Here is a 7,920-nt window from a genome sequence, read left to right as displayed (position 1 = left end):
GGGCAATTTAGCAAAATGTCCACTAGATGACAGCAAATGGACCTATTACGACCCTACAGGAAGGGTGAGAAATCCATATCTTAATTTAAACCAGGGTACTTAGTGGCCTGTAGTTTGTAAATCCAAAAACTTTCCCTTTGGTTTAACTGTTAAAGACGGTACCCTTTTCTAATTGAGGCCGGAACATGATCAATACCCATAGCTTGTAGGGAGGCAGGGCTGCCATGGTGTAAGGACTTGTAGTGCCTTGCCATGGGGTAGTCTTCATTGCCTACCCGTATGGCGTACTTGTGTTCCGCTAAGCGGTCTTGAAGGCGTCTCTTTGTCTGTCCAATGTAGAACACCTTGCACTGTGGACATTCCAATCTATAGATGACATGGGTGGATTTGCAGTTAATGAAATGCTTGATGTAATACTCCATTTTAGAAGCTGTGTCAACAAAATACTTTTTTTCTGTGCAATATTTCTGCAATGGTTGCACTGGTTACATTTAAAAGAGCCCTTGGGTTTGTGGTCAAGCCAAGTTTTTTGAGAGTCACCAGGAAGATAGCTGTGGACTAATTTGTCATTTAGGGTAGGACATCTCTTAAAGCTTCTGACTGGTGGCTCAGGGAAGACTTGGCGTAGTAGCGTATCACTTTGGATGATTCCCCAATTATTTTTAATTATTTTTTTAATGTTCTCTGCTTCAGTGCTGTATTTTGTAACAAAATACACTCTCTCTGATGTATCACAAGGCACTCTCCTTTCACTTTCTCTTACCAACTGAATACTGTTGTGAATGGAGTTTGGCCGTTTTAAATTATGTACATTGTGAAATAAAATAAGCATGTTTTTTTCAATTATCTTATTGATTAATGACCAAGCAAGAGCACTGTGCATGACAACAACAGAATAATCATATCTCCACCTTAAAACAATCCTTGCTGCTTTGTTCTGTTCAGTTCAATCTGCAGCATCCTACTTTCACTTGCTGATGCATTTCCAGAGACCATAGAACAGTAGTTCACCTGACTCCCAATTAATGCTTGGGTTGTTTGCTTAAGAATCTTTCCCAGTAAATATTTAGGTATCCTTCTGATCATGCATACAGTAAAAAAAAATGAAACAAGGATTAGTTATTTGAGACGACCATGATAAGCAGATGTCTAGCTGCACCCCTAGTAGTTTGGTTTCTGACACTTCCTCAATTTGTACTCCCCCCATACTTAATTGCATCCCATGCTTATGTTGGTATGTTTCCTTGTGGAACAAACCAACATAACCTTGTTTTTCTTGGTGTTCCAAAATAAGTTTGTTCTGGAAAACCCACTCCCTAAAATGTCCAAAATCTACTTGTAGAGCTTGCTGTACCCTTTGAACCGATTGTCTTGCTGTATAAATTGTAGTATCAAATATAGTAGCTTGAATTTCAGATAAGGCATAAGGAAGGTTGTTGGTATTTATTAAGTAAAGAAGTGGCCCAAGGCAGCTGCCCTGCGGTATTCCACAATTTAAAGCATGAGAGGAAGGAAACGACCCATTGATATAGGTGGACTGTTTCCTTTCAGTTAGATATGACTGTACCCATTTCAATGCTGCCTCCTTAAATCCATAATGCAACAATTTTGTACAAATTATTTCATGATCCACTAAATCAAATGCTGTACAAACATCCCCAAAATAGTACACCCACAAACCTGCCGTTATTCATAGCATTGAGCCACGGGTCAGTCATGTCAACAATGCAGTGGTAGTGGAATGTTTTTTGCGAATAGCATGCTGATTGGCTGTGATCAGATCATTCTTTTCCATATACTCCCATATTTGGGGCGGCAGGTAGCCTAGTGGTTAGTGTTGGACCAGTAACAAAAAGGTTGCAAGATCAAATTCCCGAGCTGATAAGGTAAAAATCTGTCGTTCTACCCCTGAACGTTCTGTCCCACTGCTCCTAGGCTGCCATTGTAAATAATAATTTGTTCTTAACTGACTTGCCTAGTTAAATGAAGGTTAAATAAATAAAATATTTGTCTACTCACAATAACTTCTAATATCTTACTGAGTGAAGGGAGTAGACTAATTGGTTGACTATTGGCAAGAGTAATGGGTTCTTTGCTGTCGGGATTGGACACAGTTTAGCATGCTTCCATACATTTGGAAATGTCCCCCTTTCCAGTGACCAATTAAATATGTATTTCAGTGGAGCTGCAATCTGGGGAGCAGCATAGTGAAGTAAAAAATTGAAGGGGTGGAGAGAAGTTAAAGATGGATTTTTAAGCATTGCGAACTTTTGAGACATGGATTGTGTATGTGTGCAATTGCGGGTGAATGGGCAAGACAATATAATTAAGTGCCTTTGAACGGGGTATGGTAGTAGGTGCCAGGCGCACTGGTCTGAGTGTGTCAGGGTACTGCAACGCTGCTGTTTTTTTTCCCCACACTCAACAGTTTCCCGTGTGTATCAAGAATGGTCCAACACCCAAAGGACATCCAGCCAACTTGACACAACTGTGGGAAGCATTGGAGTCAACATGGGCCAGCATCCCTGGAATGCTTTCGACATCTTGTAGAGTCCATGCCCAACGATTTGAGGCTGTTCTGAGGGCAAAAGAGGGTGCAACATAAAATTCGGAAGGTGTTCCTAATATTTTGTATACTCAGTGTATATAATAGAGGCTATTGCAGCACTTATCAACCAAACAAACTGTTATCACAAGCACTTTCTCTCCCTTGAGGTTCCCAATAACTGCCACTGTGATGTGCTTGTTAGCAACTGTCCTGCCATACTTGTTGCTTTATTTATGTATGTCTGGTATGTGTTAGACAAATCATATAGCTAAATTGGCAAACTATTACTAATGCTGTCAATCTGGTGGTAAAGGTTATAAAGTATAGAAATATACATTTTCATATTGTCTTGTCACAGTCAGTATGAGTATAAGTATTGATAATTGCAATGTAGGTTGTCAAGATAGTCAAATGCCCTTTTCACTGTTCATGACGATCTGACACTTTTTAATGACTAGACATGATTAAACACAACTAAATGTTTCCCTGTTTTAGCTCTCATAAAACACAACGGTTTGAGCTTTGTGAACAATAATGATGCAGTGTGATTTCAAATGTGATTGTTCAAGTGTATTTTGATAATTTTGTATTAAACACTTACTTCCCTCAAACTGTTTTCTTAAGTAGTCTGTCAAGTGTCTTCACTTATTGTCAGACTTCCACCGAAGTCTTTTCCTTTCCTAGTTCGGGCAGTGTTCGGTGGTCGGCGTCACCGGTCTTCTAGCCATCGTCGATCCACTTTTCATTTTCCATTTGTTTTGTCTTGTTTTCTTACACACCTGGTTTCCATTACCATCATTACTTGTTGTGTATTTAACCCTCTGTTCCCCCCATGTCCTTGTGTGGAATTGTTTGTTTGTAAGTGCTTGTATGCTATGTTACTGGTGCGCATCGGGTTTTGTACCCGTGTAGGTTATTTTTGGATTGCCGTGGGTTTTGTAATTAAACTGCTCCGGCTATTACCCATCTCTGCTCTCCTGCGTCTAACTTCACTGCCACCAGTTCCACAACCCTTACACCTATATCATCTGCATATACAGTAAGGTCAAAAATTATTGTCCCCCTTAATAAAGATGAGCAAGAAAGGCTGTATAAAATAAATAATACAAATATTGAGCTATATTGTATGCTGAAACAAAAGTGGAAATTATATTTTGAACTAATAAACCCTTTTTCAGGACCCTGTCTTTCAAAGATAATTTGTAAAAATCCAAATAACTTCACAGATCATCAGTGTAACGGTTTTAAACACTGTTTCCCATGCTTGTTCAATGAATCATAAACAATTAATGAACATGCACCTGTGGAATGGTCATTAAGACACTAACAGCTTACAGACGGTAGGCAATTAAGGTCACGGTCCGTCATGGTCTGGGGCGGTGTGTCGCAGCATCATCGGACTGAGCTTGTTGTCATTGAAGGCAATCTCAACGCTGTGTGTTACAGGGAAGACATCCTCCTCCCTCATGTGGTACCCTTCCTGCAGGCTCATCCTGACATGACCCTCCAGCATGACAATGCCACCAGCCATACTGCTCGTTCTGTGTGTGATTTCCTGCAAGACAGGAATGTCAGTGTTCTGCCATGGCCAGCGAAGAGTCCGGATTTCAAACCCATTGAGCACGTCTGGGACCTGTTGGATCAGAGGGTGAAGGCTAGGGCCATTCCCCCCAGAAATGTCCGGGAACTTGCAGGTGCCTTGGTGGAAGAGTGGGGTAACATCTCACAGCAAGAACTGGCAAATCTGGTGCAGTCCATGAGGAGGAGATGCACTGCCCTACTTAATGCAGCTGGTGGCCACACCAGATACTGACTGTTACTTTGGTTTTGACCCCCTCTTTGTTCAGGGACACATTATTCCATTTCTGTTAGTCACATGTCTGTGGAACTTCTAAAATGTATGTCTCAGTTGTTGAATCTTGTTATGTTCATACAAATATTTACATGTGAAGTTTGCTGAAAATAAATGCAGTTGACAGTGAGAGGACGTTTCTTTTTTTGCTGAGTTTACAAGTAAAAAAAAAATCTCTAAAAGATAGGGGTCAAAATTATTTTCACTAGCTTTCAATACCTACAACGGCACTGAGCCTTTTCATCAAATATTTTATGAGAATAGAGGTTTTGGCCATGCACACCAATGGTGGGTTTGGCATCGAAAAACGGAAACAAATGCAGAAAAGTACCTCATACCTACTATAAAATATGATTGTGGATCTTTGATGTTATGGAGCTATTTTGCTTTCACTGGTCCTGGGGCCTTTAAGGTCAATGGCATCATGAACGTTACTCAGTACCAGGACATTTTAACCAAAAACCTGGTTGCCTCTGCCAGGAGTGGATCTTCCAGCTAGACAATAACCCCAAACATACAGTACCTGTCAAAAGTTTGGACACACCTACTCATTCAAGGGTTTTTCTTTATTTTGACTATTTTCTACATTGCATAATAGTAGTGAAGACATCAAAACTATGAAATAACACATATGGAATCATGTAGTAACCAAACAATTCAAAAATATATTTCATTTCTGAGATTCTTCCAAGTAGCCACCCTTTGCCTTAATGAAAGCTTTGCACACTCTTGGCATTCTCTCAACCAGCTTTATGAGGTAGTCACCTGGAATTCAATTCAAATAGCAGGTGTGCCTTGTTAAAAGTTAATTTGTGGAATTTATTTCCTTCTTAATGCGTTTGAGCTAATCAGTTGTGTTGTGACAAGGTATTTAAAAAAAATGTAGTTAACCTTTAACAAATTCTTAATTCCAAACCCTAACCCGGACGACTCCAGCACAATTGTGCGCCCCCCCCTTATGGGTCTCCCAATCACGGCCAGTTGCAATACAGCCTCGAATCTCCACCCAACACAGACAGAAGAGGACTGGCCACCCATCAGAGCCTGGTTCCTCTCTAGGTTTCTTCCGGGGTTCCTGCCTTTCTAGAGAGTTTTCCTAGCCACTGTGCTTCTACATCTGCATTGCTTGCTGTTTGGGGTTTTAGGCTGGCTTTTGGTATAGCACTTTGTGACATCGGCTGATGTAAAAAGGGCTTTATAAATTAATTTGATTGATGTACCAGGGTCTGTAATGACGCCTAGCACTGAGATGCAGTGCCATAGACCGCTGCGCCACTTGGGAGCCCCAGGTAAGGGTGGTATACAGAAGATAGCCCTATTTGGTAAAAGACCAAGTCCATATTATGGCAAGAACAGCTCAAATAAGCAAAGAGAAACAACAATCCATCATTACTTTAAGACATGAATGTCAGTCAATCCGGAAAATGTCAAGACCTTTGAAAGTTTCTTCAAGTGCAGTCGCAAAAAACATCAAGCGCTATGATGAAACTGGCTCTCAGGGGGACCTCCACAGGAAAGGAAGATCCAGAGTTACCTCTGCTGCAGACGATAAGTTCATTAGAGTTACCAGCCTCAGAAATCGGCATTTAACTGCACCTCAGACTGCAGCCAAAATAAATGCTTCACAGAGTTCAAGTAACAGACACATCTCAACATCAGCTGTTCAGAGGAGACAGCGTGAATCAGGCCTTCATGGTCGAATTGATGCAAAGAAACCACTACTAAACTGCATCAGTAAGAAGAAGACTTGCTTGGGGCCAAGAAACACCAGCAATGGACATTAGACCTGTGGAAATCTGTCCTTTGGTCTGATTAATCCAAATTTGCGATTTTTGGTTCCAACCGCTTTGTCTTTGTGATCTCCGCATGTGTGGTTCCCACCATGAAGCATGGAGGAGGAAGGGTGATGGTGTGCGGGTGCCTTGCTGGTAAGGCACACTTAACCACTATGGCTACCACCGAATTCTGCAGGGATGCACCATCCCATCTGGTTTGCGCTTAATGGGACTATAATTAGTTTTTCAACAGGGCAATGACCCAAACCACACCTCCAGGCTGTGTACAGGCTATTTGACCAAGAAGGAGAGTAATGGAGTGTTGCATCAGATGACCTGGCCTCCACAATCACTCGACCTCAACCCAATTGAAATGGTTTGGGAAGAGTTGGAGCGCAGAGTGAAGGAAAAGCACCCAATAAGGGCTCAGCATATGTGGAAACTTCTTCAATACTGTTGGAAAAGCATTCCAGGTTAAGTGACTACCTCATGAAGCTGGTTGAGAGAATGCCAAGAGTGTGCAAAGCTGTAATTTTTTAAAATGTTTTATTTCACATTTATTTAACCAGGTAGGCCAGTTGAGAACAAGTTCTCATTTACAACTGCGACCTGGCCAAGATAAAGCAGTGCGACAAAAACAACAACACAAAGTTACACATGGGATAAACAAACGTACAGTCAATAGCACAATAGAAAATCTGATACAGTGTGTCCAAGTGAAGTAAGGAGGTAAGGAAATAAATAGGCCATAGTGGTGAAATAATTACAATTTAGCAATTAACACTGGAGAAATAGATGTGCAGATGAGGATGTGCAAGTAGAAATACTGGTGTGTAAAAGAGCAGAAAAAAACAAAAAATGTGGGGATGAGGTAGGTAGTTGGTTGGATGGGCTATTTACAGATGGGCTGTGTACAGCTGCACTGAGCGGAAAGCTGCTCTGACAGCCGATGCTTGAAGTTAGTGAGGGAGATATATGTCTCCATCGTCAGTGATTTTTGCAATTCGTTCCAGTCATTGGCAGCAGAGAACTGGAAGGAAAGGCAGCCAAGGAGGTGTTGGCTTTGGGGATGACCAGTGAAATATACCTGCTGGGGCGCGTGCTACGGGTGGGTGTTGCTATGGTGACCAGTGAGCTGAGATAAGGCGGAGCTTTACCTAGCAAAGACTTATACATGACCTGGAGCCAGTGGGTTTGGCGACGAATATGTAGCGAGGACCAGCCAACGAGAGCATACAGGTCGCAATGGTGGGTAGTATATGGGGCTTTGGTGACAAAATGGATGGCACTGTGATAGACTGCATCCAATTTGCTGTGTAGAGTGTTGGAGGCTAATCTGTAAATGACATCGCCGAAGTCAAGGATCGGCAGGATATTCCGTTTTACGAGGGTATGTTTGGCAGCATGAGTGAAGGAGGCTTTGTTGCGAAATAGGAAGCCGATTCTAGATATCATTTTGGATTGGAGATGCTTAATATGAGTCTGGAAGGAGAGTTTACAATCTAGCCAGACACCTAGGTATTTGTAGTTGTCCACATATTCTAAGTCAGAACCGTCCAAAGTAGTGATGCTAGGTGGGTGGGCGGGTGCGGGCAGCGATCGGTTGAAGAGCATGCATTTAGTTTTACTAGCATTTAAGAGCAGTTGGAGGCCACGGAAGGAGTGTTGTACGGCATTGAAGCTTGTTTGGAGGTTTATTAACACAGTGTCCAAAGAAGGGCCAGATGTATACAGAAGGGTGTCGT

The sequence above is a fragment of the Salmo trutta genome, chromosome 21 (genome assembly GCF_901001165.1).
Source record: "Salmo trutta chromosome 21, fSalTru1.1, whole genome shotgun sequence".
NCBI classification, from domain to species: Eukaryota; Metazoa; Chordata; class Actinopteri; order Salmoniformes; family Salmonidae; genus Salmo; species Salmo trutta.
This window is presented reverse-complemented; position numbering follows the sequence as displayed.